The sequence below is a fragment of the Somniosus microcephalus genome, chromosome 8 (assembly GCF_052327205.1).
Source record: "Somniosus microcephalus isolate GS21.2 chromosome 8, FLI_Smic_1.0, whole genome shotgun sequence".
Lineage (NCBI taxonomy): Eukaryota > Metazoa > Chordata > Chondrichthyes > Squaliformes > Somniosidae > Somniosus > Somniosus microcephalus.
The window spans coordinates 83,945,668-83,967,006 of record NC_140994.1 but is presented as its reverse complement, the minus strand read 5'-3'; positions in this window follow the sequence as shown (position 1 = coordinate 83,967,006).

The following is a 21,339-nucleotide window of genomic DNA, read 5'->3' as shown; positions in this document are numbered from 1 at the left end:
CCCGTATCGGTGGCGATGGATAGCACTCAGGATCCTGTTAACTGTGCCCGTATCGGTGGCGATGGATAGCACTCAGGATCCTGTTAACCGTGCCCGTATCGGTGGCGATGGATAGCAGTCAGCATCCCATTAACAAGGCCCGTATCAGTGGTGATGAATAGCACTCAGGATCCTGTTAACCAGGCCTGTATCGGTGGAGATGGACAGCACTCGGGATCCTGTTAACCAGGCCCGTATCGGAGGCAATGGTTAGCACTCAGTGTCCTGTTAAAAGTGCCAGTATCGGTGGCGATGGAGTGCACTCAGGATCCCATTAACAAGGCCCATATCAGTGGCGATGAATAGCACTCAGGATCCTGTTAACCAGGCCTGTATCGGTGGCGATGGATAGCACTCAGAATCCTGTTAACCCTGCCCGTATCAGTGGCGATGGAGAGCACTCAGGATCCTGTTAACCAGGCCCGTATCAGAGGCAATGGTTAGCACTCAGTGTCCTGTTAACCATGCCAGTACCGGTGGCGATGGAGTGCACACAGGTTCCTGTTAACCAGGCCCATATCAGTGGCGAAGGATAGCAGTCAGGACCCCGTTTAGCAGGTCTGTATCACTGGCGAAGGAGAGCACTCAGGATCCCGTTAACCAGGCCCGTATCAGTGGCGATGATTAGCAGTCAGCACCCCGTTTACCAGGCCCGTATCGATGGCGATGCAGGGCACTCAGGATCCTGTTAACCAGGCCCGTATCGATGGCGATGGATAGCACTCAGGATCCTGTTAACCAGGCCTGTATCGGTGGCGATGGAGAGCACTCAGGACCCTGTTAACCAGGCCCGTATCGGTGACGATGCAGGGCACTCAGGATCACTTTAACCATGCCCGTATCGGAGGCTATGGATAGCACTCAGGATCCTGTTAACCGTGCCCGTATCACTGGCTATGGATAGCACTCAGGATCCTGTTAAACGTGCCCATATCGCTGGCGATGGATAGCACTCAGGATCCTGTTAACCGTGCCCGTATCGCTGGCGATGGATAGTACTCAGGATCCTGATAACCATGCCCGTATCAATGGTGATGGATAGCACTCAGGATCCTGTTTACCAGGCACATATCGATGGCGATGGATAGCACTCAGGATCCTGTTAACTTTGCCCGTATCGGTGGCGATGGATAGCACTCAGGATCCTGTTAACCGTGCCCGTATCGGTGGCGATGGATAGCACTCAGGATCCTGTTAACCAGGCCCTTATCAGTGGCGATGGATAGCACTCAGGATCCTGTTAACCGTGCCCGTATCGCTGGCGATGGATAATACTCAGGATCCTGATAACCATGCCCGTATCAATGGTGATGGATAGCACTCAGGATCCTGTTAACCAGGCCCGTATTGGTGGCGATGGAAAGCACTCAGGATCCCGTTAACCAGGCCCATATCGATGGCGATGGATAGCACTCAGGATCCTGTTAACCGTGCCCATATCGGTGGCAAAAGATTGCAGTTAGGATCCTATTAACCGTGCCTGGATCGGTGGCGATGGATAACACTCATGACCTTGATATCGGTGGCTATGGGTAGGACTCAGGATCCTGTTAACCGGGCCCGTATCGGTGGTGATGTAAAGCACTCAGGATCCTGTTAACTGTGCCCGTATCAGTGGCGATGGATAGCACTCAGGATCCTGTTAACCGTGCCCGTATCGGTGGCGATGGATAGCACTCAGGATCCTGTTAACCAGGCCCGTATCGGTGGCGATGGATAGCACTCAGGATCCCATTAACAAGGCCCGTATCAGTGGCGATGAATAGCACTCAGGATCCTGTTAACCTGGCCTGTATCGGTGGCGATGGATAGCACTCAGAATCCTGTTAACCCTGCCCGTATCAGTGGCGATGGAGAGCACTCAGGATCCTGTTAACCAGGCCTGTATCGGAGGCAATGGTTAGCACTCAGTGTCCTGTTAACCGTGCCAGTATCGGTGGCGATGGAGTGCACTCAGTTTCCTGTTAACCAGGCCCGTATCAGTGGTGAAGGATAGCAGTCAGGACTCCGTTTAGCAGGTCTGTATCACCGGCGATGGAGAGCACTCAGGATCCCGTTAACCAGGCCCGTATCAGTGGCGATGAATAGCAGTCAGCACCCCATTTACCAGGCCCGTATCGATGGCGATGCAGGGCACTCAGGATCCTTCTCACCATGCCCGTATCGATGGCGATGGATAGCACTCAGGATCCTGTTAACCAGGCCTGTATCGGTGGCGATGGAGAGCACTCAGGATCCCGTTAACCATGACTGTAACGGTGGCGATGGAGAACACTCAGGACCCCGTTAACCAGGCCCGTATCGGTGGCGATGCAGGGCACTCAGGATCCCTTTAACCATGCCCGTATCGGTGGCTATGGATAGCACTCAGAATCCTGTTAAATGTGCCCGTATCGCTGGCGATGGATAGCACTCAGGATCCTGTTAACCGTGCCCGTATCGCTGGCGATGGATAGTACTCAGGATCCTGATAACCATGCCCGTATCGATGCTGATGGATAGCACTCAGGATCCTGTTAACTGTGCCCGTATCGGTGGCGATGGATAGCACTCAGGATCCTGTTAACCGTGCCCGTATCGGTGGTGATGGATAGCACTCAGGATCCTGTTAACTGTGCCCGTATCGGTGGCGATGGATAGCACTCAGGATCCTGCTAAACGTGCCCATATCGGTGGCGATGGATAGCACTCAGGATCCTGTTAACCAGGCCCGTATCGGTGGCAATGGATAGCACTCAGGATCCCATGAACAAGGCCCCTATCAGTGACGATGAATAGCACTCAGGATCCTGTTAACCAGGCCTGTATCAGTGGCGATCGATAGCACTCAGAATCCTGTTAACCCTGCCCGTATCAGTGGCGATGGAGAGCACTCAGGATCCTGTTAACCAGGCCCGTATCGGAGGCAATTGTTAGCACTCAGTGTCCTGTTAACCATGCCAGTATCGGTGGCGATTGAGTGCACTCAGGTTCCTGTTAGCCAGGCCCGTATCAGTGGCGAAGGATAGCAATCAGGACCCCATTTAGCAGGTCTGTATCACTGGCGATGGAGAGCACTCAGGATCCCGTTAACCATGCCCGCATCAATGGTGATGGATAGCACTCAGGATCCTGTTAACCAGGCACATATCGATGGCGATGGATAGCACTCAGGATCCTGTTAACTGTGCCCGTATCAGTGGCGATGGATAGCACTCAGGATCCGGTTAACCGTGCCCGTATCGGTGGCGATGGATAGCACTCAGGATGCTGTTAACCAGGCCCGTATCGGTGGTGATGGATAGCACTCAGGATCCCATTAACAAGGCCTGTATCAGTGGCGATGAATAGCACTCAGGATCCTGTTAACCAGGCCTGTATCGGTGGCGATGGATAGCACTCAGAATCCTGTTAACCCTGCCCGTATCAGTGGCGATGGATAGCACTCAGGATCCTGTTAACCGTGCCTGGATCGGTGGCGATGGATAGGACTCAGGATCCTGTTAACCGGGCCCGTATCGGTGGCGATGGATAGCACTCAGGATCCTGTTAACTGTGCCCGTATCGGTTGTTATATCCGTGTACCTTAATGTTGTGTATTTCAATAATCAGACAACAGACTGCAGGGAACAATCAACAGGTGTTCACTGAATAAGGGTTATTCTAGAACTAACTGTACAGATCACTACTCAGGGTATATATACATGTGTGATCACTGCCGGTACTACAGTATACAGGAGCTGTAAAAAGTAGTTCTCTCCCTTAAGGTATATATACATTACATACATTACAATTCCTCCCCTTTTAGATTAACAGTACCATAATACTCATTTAACAATTAACATTTTTAATATACAATGGTATATGAAAATAGTCCATTCATATATTCAGTCTCTGGGGAGGCTTCTTGATTCTTTCTGGATAACGCCTTTCCCGAGTGTCTCGCTCTTGGTGCGGAGGCGATTCTAGCACCCTGTCGTCAGTTGATTCATCAGCTTCCAATGCTATTGTTTCTGAGGTAGATGCGACCTGTACGTCGGGTTCCTCACCAGGTACGTATGGCCGAGACATGGGGTTGACTCGTTCCTGTGACTCTAGCATCTGGTCAGCATGGCATCTCACAATGTTCTCCCCAACATCCACTGTGTACATTAGTGGCCCCGGCCGTGTGCATATCGTTCCTGGTTGCCATTTCTCTGTTCGGTATTTGCGGGCCAAGACTGGTTGCCCTACATTGAAGCTCCTTGTCGGCTTCTCATTGATGTGCTGGAATTGCTTACTCTCAATGTGGTGTATGTAACCTGTTCCACCTTAAGAGAACTACCTTAAGAGATGTACTACTTTCTCTTGGCTGCTGTATACTGTAATACCGGTGGTGACCACACCGGTATATAAGTGTTGTGTAGGGATTTGCTGGGCAGTTCAGCCCTGACCTCCGAATAGTAAAGACCTGTTAAAAATTATTCTTGTGGTCTGTGTCCAGTGATTTATAATAAGCATAACTGGGACACACAGACTTAACAGTGGTGACGAGTCCGATCTTACCCTGCGGCAGTTTTACATCCAAGGCAGCTTCGTCCTCAGAACGGGCGTCGAGAAGAGGCATCCGCCCTCATCATCCTGCTGAGCACCATCGCACGGGAGGCATCGAGAACCCGGGTTAAGAAGAAAAATTCTGACAACGAAGCCCTCCATCAGCGACAGGCAGTGATCATCCCTTCTACCACGGTGGTGGGTAAGCCGATCAGCGACACGAGCAGAAAGTCGGCCGCGTTGACTGTGGAGTGGGGGAGGGAAAACGGAGGGAAAAGGGCGGAGAACTCGACCACGGCCGGTGAAAAGGGTCGGGCTGCAATCGAGGCCGAGAGGCGCAGCGACTGGGGCAGCTTAAGGCACGAGAGCCGCGGAGAACTCAAACGCAGCCGGTGTAAAGGACTGGGCTGCATGCGGGGCTGAGAGGCGCAACAGCAGGGGAAGCGTGAATGCCCACGGGAACCACGGGGGAGTAAAAGCAGTGTCGGGGAATTGAGAACCGCTGGGGAGGCGAGAACGGCAGCAGCACGGCAATCGCCATTGCAGCCAGCGGGGGAAGAAGGCAAACGCGGGAATCCGCCATTGTAGTCGGCGGGGGAAGAAGACGAGCGCGGGAAAGACCGCCAAGCGCGGGAAGCCGCCATTTTAGTAGGCGGGGGAAGAAGACAAGCGCGGGAAGCCGCCATTTTGAGAAAAAGAAAAATTTAAAAACTTGCAATGATGCCTAAACATGGGAACATTAATACCTTTGATAGCAATATCGAAGATTGGACCACGTATGTAGAACGCATGGAAGTTTATTGTAAAGCAAATAAGGTACCAGATGATGAGAAAGCACTAACCTTATTAAGCTCAATGGGTGCGAAGACATACGGGCTATTGAAGCACCTTCTATCACCAGATAAACCGGCGGATCAGACTTTTGCGAATATTGTTACTGTCCTGAAAAATCATTTAAACCCCACGCCGCTGATGATAGCGGAACGATTTAAATTTTACAGAAGAACGCAGCTGAAAGACGAAAGCAACGCTGAATTTTTAATTGAACTGCGTAAGCTATCAAAGTACTGTCAGTTTGGAACAGGACTAGCAGATGCGCTGAGAGATAAATTTGTGTGTGGATTGTTAAAAGAAGGAACACAAAAGCGACTGCTTGAGGAGAATGATCTTACGCTTGATAAAGCTGTCACTATTGCAGCATCGCACGAAGCCACAGCGAGAGGCACTGCGGAAATGCAGCTACGGTCACCGGAACTCAGCACCAATCAAATGGTCTTGGGTAGAGTAAAATGTTATCGTTGTGGAAAGACAACGCACGATCAGAACCAGTGCTGGTTCAAAAATCAGGAATGCAGAAAATGTGGCAGGCTGGGTCACATAGCTAAAGTATGCCGGTCAGGAAAGAAGACCAGCAACAAAAAGTCATCGCAGGAAAAGTACAGAAAGGTACACAAGGTGACAGAGAACAGTTCGAACGAACAGAAGTCAGATTCAGACTCCAGCAGTAATGAACTGGGTAGTCTAAGAGTACACAATGTTGGTAATGAAGCAGACCTCCAAACAATCTGGGTCACACTTCAGATAGCAGGAGTCCAAGTGAAGGTGGAATTGGACACTGGATCGGCATTGACGGTCATGAATAAGCAAGATTACAAAAGGTTATTCCCACATATTCCCCTACGGGATACGGAGATTGTATTGAAAACATACACGGGGCAAAGAGTATACCCCATCGGGAAGATAGAGGTAAAGGTGGTCCACAAGGGCAAAGAAAGCCGAGGAATGGACTTATATGTGCTACCTGAGGGAGGTCCACCACTACTGGGATGGGAGTGGATTAGGAAAATAAATATGGACTGGCATTCCTTAAAAGCACGAACAGTAGATTCCAGTAAAAAAGATGTCAAACCTAAACGATTGTCCAGAATATTGGACGATGCTAAAGAGGTGTTCCAACAGGGACTGGGAACACTGAGAGGAATTACGGCAAACATCAAGGTTGAAGAACATGCAAACCCGAAATTTTTCAAAGCCAGACCGGTACCTTATGCGATACGACCTGCTGTGGAAGCTGAGCTGGAAGGGCTAGAATGTTCAGGAGTACTGTCTAAGGTAGACTGGAGTGAGTGGGCCACGCCCATTGTTCCCGTCATGAAGCGTTCATCGAGCAACAAGCCGGGGGAACCGGGGAAGGTTCGCATCTGTGGAGATTTCAAGATCACTGTTAATCCGGTGCTTCACACGGTGCAGTATCCGCTTCCGTGGATTGAGGATATCTTTGCTTCGTTGTCTGGCGGGAAACACTTCACCAAGATAGACCTGGCGCAGGCGTACTTACAGGTGGAAGTTGAGGAAGAGTCACGCCAGTATCTCATGATCAACACGCATAGAGGCTTGTACCGGTATAATAGACTGGTTTTTGGAGTGGCATCGGCTCCAGCAATTTGGCAGAGGGCCATGGAGCAGGTATTACAGGGAATTCCAGGCACACAATGTTACCTGGACGATATTCTGATTACAGGAGATGATGACGAGGAACACCTTGCAAATTTGGAACTGGTGCTCACCAGATTGAAAGAATATGGACTTCGAGTTAACCGCCAGAAATGTGAGTTCTTTCAGAAGCGGATCTCGTACTGTGGTCATGTCATTGACCAGGAGGGGCTTCATAAGTCTCCTGACAAGATCGAAGCTGTTGTGAAGGCTCCCGCTCCAGATAATGTATCCCAGTTGAGGTCGTTCCTAGGGTTGATTAACTATTACCATAAGTTTCTGCCAAATTTATCCATGGTGCTGCACCCGCTGAACGCTCTTTTGCAGAAGGGAGTACCATGGAAGTGGAGCGAGGACTGTAAGAGGGCCTTTCGCAAAAGCAAGGCATTGATCACCTCAGAGGAAGTGTTGGCTCACTTCAACCCAACGCTGCCTATTCGTTTGGCTTGTGATGCTTCTCCATATGGTATTGGGGCAGTACTCTCACACAAGTTGCCAAATGGCCTGGAGAGGCCAGTTGCGTTCGCATCCAGATCATTGACCTCCGCTGAGCGCAACTATGCGCAGATAGATAGGGAGGCTCTCAGCCTTGTGTGGGGAGTAAAGAAGTTTAATCATTAACTGCAGGGCCAAAAGTTTACGCTTCTGACAGACCACCAGCCGTTGGTATCCATTTTTAACCCTAAGAAGGGTGTTTCGGTGATGACAGCACAGAGACTCCAGAGATGGTCCCTTTTCCTAGGGGCACATCAATATCAAATCGAATTCAAAGGTACAAAGCAGCATGGTAATGCTGATGGGCTGTCGCGCCTGCCACTACCTACAGAGGGGGAGGCACCGACGGTTGACCCTGTTGAGTTATTTCACTCGACCATCATCGAATGTTTACCAGTCACCAAAGCAAGTATTGAAAGAGAAACCAGGAACGACCCGACACTGTCCTGGGTCTACGAAGTGACAGTGAAGGGATGGCCAGCACATGGTGATCCACTGTTACCGGCATTCTCAGCAAGACGAGAACAGCTGTCCGTCTGTCAAGGAACATTGATGTATGGAACAAGGGTGATTATTCCTCCTAAGTTAAGAGAGAGAGTTCTAAAGGAGCTGCATGAAGGTCATCTGGGGGGAGTCAAGATGAAAAGCCTTGCTAGGGCCTATGTGTGGTGGCCGGGTATCGACCAACAGATAGAGGATCTGACGAAAAGCTGCTCAGGGTGCCAAAAAGTGCAAAATGCACCTCCGATTGCACCGCTGCATCCATGGGAATGGCCTTCAACCCCATGGCAACGTGTACATATTGACTTTGCGGGTCCATTCATGGACTCCATGTTTTTAATTGCGGTGGACGCACATTCTAAATGGCCAGAAGTGATTAAGATGACTACCACTACCTCGGAAAAGACGATCGCGGTGCTAAGAACGATATTTGCAAGAAATGGATTGCCAGAACAAATATGTTCAGACAACGGACCGCAGTTCGTGTCAGAAGAATTCCAGAAATTCATGAAGAAGAATGGGGTGAAACATTATACCTCTGCCCCATATCATCCGGCTACAAACGGGTTGGCCGAGAGATTTGTACAAACGTTCAAAAAAGCAATAAAGGCCATGAGCGAAGATCAGATTCCACTACAACACAAGGTGGACAAATTCCTACTGGCATATCGAAACGCCACTCATGCAGTGACAAACCAAAGTCCTGCCATGATGTTCTATAACAGGAGGTTGCGGTCCAGGTTGGACTTGTTAAAACCAAATGTGCGGAGGGAAGTTGAAAACAAACAGTTCCAGCATATAAATAACAAGACCACTCGGAGTTTCGAAATAGGACAACCAGTGTTAGCCCGGGACTATAAAAACGAGAAATGGCAATCTGGAACAATTCGGGCCAGACAAGGACCCCTGATGTACACGGTAGATATTGGTGAAAATGTAATACGGCGTCATGCTGACCAACTGGTAGAATCGAGAACAAGGGTCGAACCCATGGTTACGGCAGAGACAACCGTGGAAGAAGTTAGTGAACCTGAAGCATCTACCTCAGAAGTGAATGTACCTGATGATGATGTCCAATCCATAAGAGACCAACTAGATGAGTCACCCCAGCAACGAGAATCAGAGACCCCTGAAAGGCGTTATCCAACTCGAATCAGGAGGCCTCCTCAGAGACTGAATCTTTGAACTGTTTTGCATGAAGTTGTATATATATATGTTATTATGTTATGTTAAATGGGGATATAACTGTTGAGCTAAAAAGGGAGGATTGTGGTGTATGTAACCTGTTCCACCTTAAGAGAACTACCTTAAGAGATGTACTACTTTCTCTTGGCTGCTGTATACTGTAACACCGGTGGTGACCACACCGGTATATAGGTGTTGTGTAGGGATTTGCTGGGCAGTTCAGCCCTGACCTCCGAATAGTAAAGACCTGCTAAAAGTTATTCTTGTGATCTGTGTCCAGTGATTTATAATAAGCATAACTGGGACACACAGACTTAACACTCAACATCTCTTCGTACATTTGGTCTGAGCAAATCCAGACGAGATCTCAACGTTCGGTTAAAGAACATCATGGCTGGGGCCTGGTTGGTGACTGCATGTGTCGCATTTCTGCAGGCTAACAGGAAATTGTCCACCTTATGCTGCAGTGGAATGTCATCATCGCACATGGCCTTTACTGCTTTTTTAAAGGTTTGTACGAACCTCTCAGCCAATCCATTTGTGGCTGGATGATACGGGGCGGATGTGTAATGCCTTACCCCATTCCTTTTCATAAATCTTCGAAATTCTTCGGACACAAACTGCGGTCCGTTATCAGAGCACATCTGCTCTGGCAAGCCGTGCCTGGCAAAAATGGTCCGTAGGACTGCAATAGTTTTCTCCGTGGTGCTGGAGGACATTTTGATCACCTCAGGCCATTTCGAGTGCGCATCCACGGCTATTAAAAACATTGAGTCCATGAATGGACCAGCAAAATCAATATGCACCCGTTGCCATGGAGATGAGGGCCACTCCCATGGGTGTAGAGGGGCATGTGGTGGTGCATTTTGGACCTTCTGGCATCCTGAGCAGCCCTTTGTCAGGTCCTCGATTTGCTGATCGATCCCCGGCCACCCCACATAAGCCCTAGCAAGGCTTTTCATTTTCACCCCTCCCAGATGACCTTCGTGAAGCTCATTGAGCACTCTCTCCCTTAACTTGGGTGGAATTACCACTCGGGATCCACACATCAATGTCCCCTGGCATACTGACAGCTGTTTTCTTCTGGATAAGAATGCTGGCAACAGTGAGTCGCCATGTGCTGGCCATCCCTTCACCGTCAAATCATATACCCGAGACAGTGTCGGGTCATTTCGGGTCTCCTTCTCTATACCGGCGTTAGTTACTGGCAAGCATTCAATTATAGTCGAATGAAATATTTCGACAGGATCCACTGCTGGTGCTTCCTCCGCAGTAGGCAGTGGCAGGCGTGATAGCCCATCAGCGTTTCCATGCTGTTTCGTGCCCTTATACTCGATTTCATATTGGTGCGCCCCTAGAAAAAGGGACCATCTTTGTAGCCGTTGCACAGTCATCACCGGAACGCCCTTCTTTGGATTAAAGATGGAGACAAGTGGTTGGTGGTCAGTCAGCAAGGTGAACTTCTGCCCGTGCAGATAGTGATTGAACTTTTTCACTCCCCACACTAGGCTGAGGGCCTCCCTGTCAATCTGGGCGTAGTTACGCTCGGCTGAGGTTAGTGACCGAGACGCAAAGGCTACTGGCCTTTCCGAGCTGTCCGGGAATTTGTGCGACAGCACCGCTCCAATGCCATAGGGTGATGCATAACACGCCAACCGAATTGGTAGTGCTGGGTTGAAAATATCCAACACCTCTTTTGATGTGATCAATGCTTTGGTCTTCTGGAAAGCTCGTTTACATTCGTCACTCCACTTCCATGGTACCCCCGTTTGCAGTAGGGTGTTCAGTGGGTGTAGAACGGTCGACAAATTCGGCAAGAACTTATGGTAGTAGTTCACCAGCCCGAGGAACGACCTCAGTTGTGACACATTTTCCGGTGCTGGAGCCTTGACTACTGCCTCAATCTTTTCAGGGGACAAATGTAACCCCTCTTTATCAATAACGTGGCCACAATACGAGATCTGCTTCTGGAAAACCTCGCATTTGTGGCGATTAGCTCGGAGTCCATATTCCTTCAATCTAGTGAGCACCTGCTCCAGGTTGGCAAGGTGATCACTGTCATTTTCGCCCGTGACCAAGATGTCGTCCAAATAACACTGGGTCCCTGGAATCCCTTGCAGGACTTGTTCCATTGCCCTTTGCCAAATAGCCGGAGCTGATGCTACCCCGAACACCAGCCGATTGTATTGGTAGAGACTTTTATGAGTGTTGATCGTGAGGTACTGTTTCGAGGCTCCTTCTACCTCCATTTGCAGGTACGCCTGGGCCAGATCAATCTTAGTGAAGCGTTTCCCTCCATTAGCAAGGCGAAAATATCTTCAATCCGCGGAAGCGAATATTGTGCAGTGTGAAGGACTGGGTTCACAGTCACCTTAAAGTCCCCACAGATGCGAACCTTCTTTGGTTCCCCAGGCGTATTACTCAACGACCTCTTCATTACAGGAACGATGGGTGTAGCCCACTCGCTCCAGTCCACTTTGGACAGTACTCCTGAACGTTCCAAACCTTCCAGCTCTACTTCGATGGCTGGGCGGATCGCATAAGGTACCGGTCTGGCCTTAAAAAACATTGTGCTTGCATTTTCCTCTATTTTGATCATCGCTGTTATGCCTTTTAATGTTCCGAGTCCCTGCTGGAACACTTTGTGTGCGTCAGTTAGCATTTTTGGCAGTCGTCCAGGTGTGACGTTGTCATCCTTTTTGGCATCTACAGTCAGTGCTTGTATGGAATGCCAATCTAGCTGTATCTTCCGGATCCATTCACATCCTAGTAGTGGTGGTCCTCCATCTGGCAATGCATATAGGTCCATTTTTGGTGTTTCCTTGTCGTTATATATAACGTTCACCCTTATTTTTCCTTTGGGGTAGACTTTTTGCCCCGTGTACATCTTCAAGACAATCTTTGTATCTCTCAAGGGTATATGTGAGAATAGCCGCTTGTAGTCCCTTCGGTTTATGACTGTTAGGGCTGATCCTGTGTCCAATTCAATTTTCACTTGGACTCCTGCTTTCTTGAGCGTGACCCAGATAGTTTGGTGATCCTCCATTTTGATGACATTATGTAGTTTCAGACAACCCAGCTCCTTGCTTCTGGAGTCTGTATCGCTCTTCTGTTCGTCTGAACTACTCTCTGTCACCTTATGTACCTTCTTGTACTTCTCCTGTGGAGATTTCTTGCTGCTGGTTTTCTTTCCCGACCTGCAGACTCTTGCTATGTGTCCTACTTTTCCACACTGTCTGCACACTTTGTCCTTGAACCTGCAATCATTATGGTCGTGTGTTGTTCTGCCGCAGCGATAGCACTTCACTGTTCCGTATGACACTTCCATTGTGCCATATTCTTGCGGCCTCCGTTGTATCTCTGCAGCGCCCCGTGCTGCTGCTTCGTGTGATACTACAATGCTGAAAGCCTTGTCCAGCGTAAGATCCTTTTCTGATAGAAGCCGTTTCTGGGTTCCTTCACTTTGAAGCCCACACACAAACTTGTCCCTTAAAGTATCTGCTAGTCCCGTTCCAAACTGGCAGTGTTTCGATAGCTTGCACAGTTCCGTTAAATACTCAGCATTACTTTCATCTTTATGCTGGTTCCTTTTGTGAAACTTAAATCTTTCTGCTATCAGCAGCGGTGTGGGGTTTAAGTGGTCCTGTAGGATTGACACTATGTTTTCAAAATCCTTTTCTACTGACTTCTGTGGGGTTACTAGGTTTCGTAGTAAGCCATACGTTTTTGCACCCATTGAATTCAACAATACCAGTGCTTTCTTGTCATCTGGCACTTAATTCGCCTTGCAGTATACTTCTATGCGTTCGACATATGTTGTCCAATCTTCGACTTTATTGTCGAACGCTGTGATACTGCCACTCTTCAGCATTTTTGGGTGTGGTTAGACTGGCTTAAAATGGCATCTCCCGCGCTTTCCTTTCTTCCCCGCTGCGGCTTAAAATGGCGTCTCCCGCGCTGCTGCCAACGCCGCTCTCGGCGGTCCTCGTGGAAAATGGCGACGCCCTGTAGGTTTCGTGCGCTGCTGCCAACGCCGCTCTCTGCGGTCCTCATGGCAATGGCAGCGCCTCGCGTTTTCCTGCGCGCCTCTCTCCCCCGTTGACGTTGCTCGGCCCTTGACCACCGGCTGCGCTCTGCTCTCTCTCGCCTCTCTCCCCCGTTGACGCCGCTCGGTCCTGAACGCCGGCTGCGCCCTGTGCACTCTGCCCTCTCTCTCTCCCCCGTGGACACTGCTCGGCCTTTTTCTGTGCCGCTCGGTCGGGCTCTAGCCTGTCGCTGTCCAGGAAGGGTCTGCGCAGTACCTGTTGCCAGCCCATTTCGCTGGACCACCGTGACTGGAAAGCCAAACCTGGCTCTCGACAGCCTCCCCTGCGATGCTCAAATCTCCGCTGGATGACTGGGCGGTTGCCCGTGGTCGACGCCCGTGCTTCTGGACTCGACCTTCCACTGTTCTCCAGGAGCGAATCCCTGGGAGGTGATGCAGAGTTGCAGGTAGGTTCGAACTTGCTCGTCGCCACTGTTACGTCCGTGTAATAATAAGAAAAGGACTGCATAAAATGGTACAACAGGTGTTTACTCAACGTGGTTCAAACTGCAACTGAAACAACAGATTACTACTCAGCGTTATATACAGGTGTGTTAACTGCTGGTACTACAGTATACGTGAGCTGTAGAAAGTAGTTCCCCCCTTAAAGGTACATACATTACAGATAGCACTCAGGATCCCGTTAACCAGGCCCATATCGATGGCGATGGATAGCACTCAGTATTCTGCTAACCAGGCCGGTATCAGTGGTGATGGATAGCACTCAGGCTCCTGTTAACCAGGCCGGTATCAGTGGCGATGGATAGCACTCAGGATCCTGTTAACCGTGACCGTATCAGTGGCGATGGAGAGCACCCAGGATCCTGTTAACCATGCCCATATCGGTGGCAAAGGATAGCAGTTAGAATCCTGTTAACCGTGCCTGGATTGGTGGCGATGGATAACACTCATGACCTTGATAACAATGCCCGGATCACTGGCGATTGAGAGCACTCAGGATCCTGTTAACCAGGCCCATATCAGTGGCGATGGACAGCACTCGGGATCCTGTTAACCAGGCCTGTATCGGTGGCGATGGATAGTGTAGTGTATGTACTTTGCAGGAGGAACTATATTCTGCAGCCCCTGTATACTGCAGTACCAGTAGTGACCACCCCTGTATATAAGCCTGTGTAGTAACTTTTGCATAGTAGTTCCAGGTTGTCTCCATTCAGTAAAGACCTGTTATAACCAACTCCTGCAGTCCGTGTCTCAATTACACACGGACATAATACTGGCGACGAGCAGATCCGAACTTACCGACAGTCTGCACCTCCTCATGGGGATCCATCCCTGAAGCGAAGTTATCAGAGGTCGAGGCCAGAAGAAAGAAAAAAAAATCAAACGAACAGAAGAAACGGATGTCGACCGTGGGCATCCGCCTTTGATTCATCAGAGTTGAAGATTTGCAGGAGAGGCTGTCGAGAGCGGGGCTTGGTTATCCTGTCGATGGTGTTCAGCTACTCAAGCTGGTGGCAGGTAGTACAATGATCCTTCCTGGGCTGCGGCGGTCCAGAGCTCGATCGGGTGGCTTTTCAACGGGGTCAAGCAGCATTGTCGGGAAGAGGAGAGAGAGAGAGGGTGGAGCACACAGGGCGCGGCCGGTGCTACGAAGCCGGGCAGCGTACAGACCCGAGAAGAGGGAGGCAAGTGTTCCGCAGGGTTGCTCCGACGACGGGGAAATAATAAAAAAAATGAGAAGCGCAGAAAGCCGCGAGGAGCTGCAGTTTGCTACGGGAACCGCGGAGAGCGGCGTTAGCAGCAGCACGGGGGGAAGTGCGCGAAGACCATAGGGCGTCGCCATCAAGGCATAAAACGCCAGCAACAGCGCTAGCAGCAGCGGAGAAGGCAGAAAGCGTGGGAGGCGCCATCTTAATCCAGCGGGGAAGAAGGCAAAGCGCAGGAGGCGCCATTTTGTAAATCAGGGAAGAAGGCAAAGCGCGGGAGGCGCCATCTTAGATTTCCAAGATGCCGAAGACTGGCAATATCACTGCCTTCGATAATGCAATAGAAGACTGGACCACGTATGTGGAAAGAGTCGAGGTATATTGCGGGGCAAACGAAGTAGCCGATGAGAAAAAGGCATCGGTACTACTAAACTTAATGGGCGCAAGAACGTATGGCCTATTGCGGAACCTGATTACTCCAGCCAAACCGAAGGCGAAGAGTTTTAACGAAATTGTTGATATCCTACAGGAACACCTAAATCCTACACCGCTGCTGATAGCAGAAAGATTTAAATTCCACAGGAGAAATGAGCATAAAGATGAGAGCAATGCTGATTACCTTACGGAACTACGCAAGCTATCAAAGCACTGCCAGTTCAGAGCAGGACTGGCAGATACCCTACGGGACAAATTTGTCTGTGGACTCCTGAGTGAAGGAACCCAGAAGAGGTTACTCTCAGAGAAAGAGCTGACGCTAGATAAGGGTTTCAGCGTGGCAGCATCATACGAAGCAGCAGCAAGGGAAGCTGTGCAAATACAGCAAAAGCCATAGGAATACGGCACCCACGAAATGACACGGGGATTTGAAAAATGTTATCGCTGTGGCAGAACAACCCATGACCAGAAGGACTGCTGGCCCAAGGACAAAATATGCAGGCAATGCGGAAAGATGGGACACATTGCACGAGTTTGCAGTCTGGGAAGAAGACTAACGACAACAAAAAGGCTACTAAGGAACAGTACAGGAAAGTACAAAAGATGACGGACAGTAGTTCCGAAGACCAGATGAGCGATAGTGAATCCGGGAACAAGAGACTAAGCTGTCTCAAACTTCACAACGTAATCGCAAAAGAGGATCACCGAACCATTTGGGTCACCCTCACGATAGCAGGGTCCCAAGTCAAAATGGAATTGGATACAGGATCAGCTCTGACCGTCATGAATCGACGAGACTACGAGCAGCTATTCTCACACATACCCTTGAAAGAGACATCCATTGTCTTGAAGACGTATACGGGGCAAAAAGTATACCCCAGAGGAAAAATAAGGGTGCCTGTCGAATACAATGGCAAGGAAACTCAGAAATTGTATCTGTACATACTGCAAGATGGTGGACCACCATTATTGGGATGTGAATGGATCAGAAAGATAAGTTTAGACTGGCACTCCATTCAGGCACTGACGGTGGCTGGTAAAAAGGATGACGACATCACTCCTGGACGATTGTCAACAATCTTAGCTAACGCCAAAGAGGTATTTCAACAAGAACTGGGCACGCTTAAAGGCGTAACCGCCTCGATAAAAATAGAAGAGAATGCAGTTCCCAAGTTTTTTAAAGCAAGACCAGTACCATATGCAATTCGCCCAGCCGTCGAGGCAGAGCTGGAGAATCTGGAGAATGCAGGCGTGTTATCTAAGATAGACTGGAGCGAGTGGGCGACACCCATCATTCCTGTCATGAAGAAAACGTTGAACAATAAGTCTGAGGAGCCAAGGAAGGTTCGCATCTGTGGGGACTTCAAGGTGACGGTGAACCCAGTCCTTCACACAGTACAATATCCTCTTCCGAGGATAGAAGATATTTTCACCTCACTATCTGGAGGGAAGCGTTTTACAGAAATTGACCTAGCACAAGCATATTTGCAGATGGAGGTTGAAGAATCCTCTAGGAAGTATCTCACGATAAACACTCACAAAGGTCTTTACCAGTATAATCGACTGGTATTCGGAGTAGCATCAGCTCCGGTGATACGGCAAAGAGCGATGGAACAAGTCCTGCAAGGGATTCCGGGGACTCAGTGTTACTTGGACGACATCCTAGTGACAGGTGAAAATAACAGTGAACACCTTGCCAACCTAGAGCAGGTGCTCACTAGACTAAGAGAACATGGGCTATGAGCCAATCGCCCCAAGTGCGAGTTTTTAAAGAAACAGATATCGTATTGTGGCCACGTGATTGATGAAGAGGGGTTACATAAGTCCCCTGACAAAATTGAAGCGGTAGTTAAGGCTCCAGCGCCTGAAAATGTGTCGCAACTGAGGTCATTCCTCGGATTGGTGAATTACTACCATAAGTTTTTGCCGAATTTGTCCACAATTCTGCACCCACTGAACACCCTACTACAAGCCGGAGTAGCATGGAAATGGAGCGATGAATGTAAGCGGGCCTTTCAGAAGAGTAAGGACCTCATCACTTCAAGGGAAGTATTGGCTCACTACAACCCATCACTACCGATAAGACTGGCGTGTGATGCGTCTCCCTACGGCATTGGAGCGGTACTGTCACATAAATTCCTTGATGGTTCAGAGAGGCTGATAGCTTTTGCGTCACGCTCGTTAACTTCAGCCGAGCGTAACTACGCCCAGATTGACAGAGAGGCCCTCAGCCTGGTGTGGGGGGTGAAGAAGTTCAATCACTACCTGCACGGTCAGAAATTTACTCTACTAACTGATCATCAACCTCTTGTCTCCATTTTCAACCCTCAGAAGGGCGTACCGATAATGACAGCACAACAGCTACAGAGGTGCTCCCTTTACCTAGGGACACACCAATATGACATCGAGTACAAAGGAACTAAACAGCATGGGAATGCTGATGGATTGTCGCGCCTACCGTTGCCGACGGTGGAAGAAGCACCTGCAGTGGATCCGGTGGAGATATTCCACTCGACCATAGTCGAATGTCTCCCTGTGACGAATGCAAACATAGAAAAGGAAACACGAAATGACCCGACACTCTCCTGGGTCTATGATTTAACGGTGAAGGGATGGCCAGCACATGGTGAACCACTGCTGCCAGCATTCTCGCTGAGAAGAGAACAGCTGTCAGTGTGCAGAGGAACCTTGATGTGTGGATCCAGAGTAGTAATTCCACCCAAATTGAAGGATAGAGTGCTCAATGAGCTTCATGAGGGTCATCTGGGAGGGGTAAAAATGAAGAACTTAGCCAGAGCATTTGTGTGGTGGCCGGGAATCGATAGAGAAATCGAAGAGATGACCAAGAGCTGTACAGGATGCCAGAAGGTCCAAAACGCCCCACCACAAGCCCCTCTACATCCTTGGGAGTGGCCCTCATCTCCATGGCAAAGGGTGCACATTGATTTTGCTGGTCCATTTATGGATTCGATGTTTTTAATTGCGGTGGATGCACATTCAAAGTGGCCAGAGATAATAAAAATGTCCTCAACCACCACAAAAAAAACTATCACAGTCTTACGAACCATATTCGCCAGAAATGGGCTGCCTGAACAGATTTGCTCCGACAATGGACCACAGTTTGTGTCTGAAGAGTTCCGGAGGTTCTTAAAGAACAATGGTGTTAAGCATTACACATCCGCCCCATATCATCCAGCCACCAATGGATTGGCTGAGAGGTTCGTTCAAACATTCAAGAAGGCTATCAAGGCAATGTGTAATGAAGACATACCCCTACAACACAAGGTGGACAATTTCTTGTTTGCCTACCGGAATGCGACACATGCGGTTACCAACCAAACTCCAGCCATGATGTTCTTCAATCGAAGACTACGATGCCGCTTGGATTTGGTTAAGCCAAACATCAGAAGAGATGTGGAGAACAGGCAGTTTCAGAATATGAATGGAAGGCCGACCAGGAGTTTTAAGATAGGTCAACCAGTTTTGGCCCGGGACTACCGCACAGAGAAATGGCAGCCAGGAACGATCTGTACACGGCAAGGACCTCTAATGTATACCGTGGACGTTGGAGAGAGCATTGTAAGACGCCATGCTGACCAGATTCTAGAGTCACTGGAAAACGTCAATTCCACACGACGATCCGATACACCTGGTGATGAAACCGAAGTACCAATTGCATCTACCTCAGAATCGGTGACATTGGAAGCAGACGAACCAAACAACGACGTTGATCCCGAATCAACTTTGCCAGAAGAACCTGATACCCTAAAGAGGCGTTATCCTGACAGAATCAGGAAGCCTGCTCAAAGACTGAACTTATAATTGCTTAACTTCAACTAATGTATCTAGCAACTGCAATTGTAAACATGTTATTTAATTATTAATCGAATGTTATGTACTGTTTAGCTAAAAGGGGAGGAATTGTAGTGTATGTACTTTGCAGAAGGAAATATATTCTGCAGCCCCTGTATACTGCAGTACCAGTAGTGACCACCCCTGTATATAAGCCTGTGTAGTAACTTTTGCATAGTAGTTCGAGGTTGTCTCCACTCAGTAAAGACCTGTTTTAACCAACTCCTGCAGTCCGTGTCTCAATTACACACGGACATAATAGATAGGACTCAGAATCCTGTTAACCGGGCCCGTATCGGTGGCGATGGATAGCACTCAGGATCCTGTTAACTGTGCCTGTATCGGTGGCGATGGATAACACTCAGGATCCTGTTAATCATGCCCGTATCGGTGGTGATGGATAGCACTCAGGATCCTGTTAACCAGGCCCGTATCGGTGGTGATGGATAGCACTCAGGATCCCATTAACAAGGCCCGTATCAGTGGCGATGAATAGCACTCAGGATCCTGTTAACCAGGCCTGTATCGGTGGCGATGGATAGCACTCAGAATCCTGTTAACCCTGCCCGTATCAGTGGCGATGGATAGCTCTCAGGATCCTGTTAACCAGGCCCGTATCGGAGGCAATGACTAGCACTCAGTGTCCTGTTAACCATGCCAGTGTCAGTGGCGATGGAGTGCACTCAGGTTCCTGTTAACCAGGCCCGTATCAGTGGCGAAGGATAGCAGTCAGAACCCCGTTTAGCAGGTCTATATCACTGGCGATGGAGAGCACTCAGGATCCCGTTAACCAGGCCCGTATCAGTGGCGATGAATAGGAGTCAGCACCGTTAACCAGGCCTGTATCGGTGGCGATGCAGGGCACTCAGGATCCTGTTAAACGTGCCCGTATCGCTGGCGATGGATAGCACTCAGGATCCTGTTAACCGTGCCCATATCGCTGGCGATGGATAGCACTCAGGATCCTGTTAACCAGACCCGTATCGGTGGCGATGGATAGCACTCAGGATCCTGTTAACCGTGCCCATATCACTGGCGATGGGTAGTACTCAGGAACCTGATAACCATGCCCATATCGGTGGCAAAGGATAGCAGTTAGGATCCTGTTAACCGTGCCTGGATCAGTGGCGATGGATAACACTCATGACCTTGATAACAATGCCCGGATCACTGGCGATGGACAGCACTCAGGATCCTGTTAACCAGGCCCGTATCGGTGGCGATGGATAGGACTCAGGATCCTGTTAACCGGGCCCATATCGGTGGCGATCGGGAACAGTCAGAATCCTGTTAACCATGCCCGTATCTGTGGCGATGGTTAGCACTCAGGATCCTGTTAACTGTGCCCATATCGGTGGCGATGGCTAGCACTCAGGATCCTGTTGACCGTGCCCGTATCGGTGCCGATGGAGAGCAGTCAGGATCCCGTTAACCAGGCCCGTATCAATGGCGATGGATAGCACTCAGGATCCTGTTAACCGTGCCCGTATCGGTGGCAATGGATAGCACGCAGGACCCCGTTAACTGTGTGGCATGAATCTTGTCATTAATGTGGAAATTACTTATAAAGTGATACTGGGCTCAGGACATTTTTTAACATAAACTAGTGAAGGACACAGCTAGAACTCCATGTTGATAAAGAGTTGATTAAAGCCTTGTTTAATACTTAGACCAAGTGCCTAGTAGTTTTCTTACGTCACCAGGCCCGTATCGATGGTGATGGATAGCACTCAGGATCCTGTTAACCAGGCCCGTATCGATGGTGATGGATAGCACTCAGGATCCTGTTAACCAGGCCCATATCAGTGGCGATGGATAGCACTCAGGATCCTGTTAACCAGGCCCGTATCTGTGACGATGGATAGCAGTCAGCACCCTGTTTACCAGGCCTGTATCGATGCTGATGCAGGGCACTCAGGATCCTGTTAACCATGCCCGTATCGATGGCGATGGATAGTGTAGTGTATGTGCCTTTAAGTCAGAACGACATTTACAGCTCCTGTATACTGTAGTACCAGCAGTGACCACACCGTTATATAAGCTTTGCGCATGCCTCTGTACCCCCAGTCTAGAGAC